Below are 1,611 nucleotides of genomic sequence, written 5' to 3'. Positions count from 1 at the left end.
TTGTTTCCAGTCTTATTGTCTGTTACTTTTTGGGTAGGGAAAGCCTCTCACTGGGGAAGGAATGCTGTTTTTTGCAGTCAGAGGAACCATTTTACTCACCTTCACAATATGAAGCAATAACTTAAATGGGCACTCACGTCCTGGGCTCCCTCCCAATCAGGAGATTAGATGGGGATGCAGCATGGGCTGGAGGTGCCTGCCCAAACCCTCAGCCCAGAGGAGAGGTAAGACCCAGGCACTCCTGTGTCAATGCTGCTCTCAGCATCCACTCACAATCTGCACCCTGTTGTAGACACTCTGATACCTCCACTACTGTTTCAGGAACACACTGAAGACAAGCTTTTGCATTTGTTATTAATACTTGCCCTTTGTGTCACACTAAACAAAAATAAAAGCAGAGCTTCCTACTCAGTCACCTAACAAGAGGTAGTCTCCTCCTGCAGTGACCCGACACCCTAAAGACAGAAGGTGGACAATTAAATAGCTGCCATCACTCTTTTACTTGGAAAGAGTTGGGTTATCAACAGATGACACCTCAGCCCCACTTTGCCAGGCTTGCCTATCAATTTACAACCCAAAATCAGAATAAAAAGGTTCTAGATAATGCAATTTATAGCTGTAAGATCTTCGTTTGATAGCAGCAATCCTTACACCTTACCAGCAAGGCTCACCCCTTCTCAATTGTATCAAATTTAAGAGCCAGCCTGTGAAGGGCAATTGTGAACCTCCCACAGCTTTGACACTTAAACAGAGCCCCTGAGACCCACATTGCTCCTTCAGAAGGGACATGTGTCATCCTGGATACCCCCTGGCACGGCAGCAGATGCTTCTGAAGCTATCTGACCCCAACAGCTGGACATAATGGGGATTCCAGGAGAGGTTTAGTCCAGCAGCTGGGTAATGGAGGGCCATGGTTTCCTTCCTTGGGCTCCATAGCTACAGAAACAACAAAAGTAACAAACTTCTAAAAATAAGGTGAAATTAATACATTGCTCGAGCCTGTATTTGAAGGGAAAACACATTTAGGGCTACAAACAAAGCAAATGCTCTGTTTATCCAATCAGTGGGGGTTAATCAAGATGTAAAATATGTATTTAATAATGGTAATACATGTACTTTTAAGCAATCAGTAGTGGTAGCAATTAAACAGTAATTCATATATGAAGTTTAGAGAAGCAAACAAATGCTCACTCTTTTCTAATTGGAAGCCACAGAAGGAACAGTGCAATGATAATCCAGCTAAGTCCAAAAAAGTAGCCCACTTGCAATGGAGACTTGGAAACTTTCCCCTTCAGGTGTCCAGGAGTGCTAATTTTTAAAGAGTGTTTTTCATCTACTCTTAAAAAAATATTCATATATATATGGATACAGTTTGGGTTTGGCAGGCAGATTACATGTTCTCAATAGTAACAAGCTGAGGGGTCAGCAATTCTAATATAGGTGCCTTTTTTTTAGTTTTTTTTTTTTTTTTTTAGAATTTTTTAATGCTATGTTCTGTGCTTAGATAACTTGTTTAGATCTGACATCAGAGAATTATCTACTTCTCATTTTACTTTGTTCCTACTCCTTTTCACAATAGAGTTGCACTTTTACCATCATTCCCACCAGTGA

The sequence above is a fragment of the Taeniopygia guttata genome, chromosome 4 (genome assembly GCF_048771995.1).
Source record: "Taeniopygia guttata chromosome 4, bTaeGut7.mat, whole genome shotgun sequence".
Classification (NCBI taxonomy): Eukaryota; Metazoa; Chordata; class Aves; order Passeriformes; family Estrildidae; genus Taeniopygia; species Taeniopygia guttata.
The sequence above is the reverse complement of the archived record's forward strand: the minus strand, read 5'-3'. Positions refer to the sequence as shown.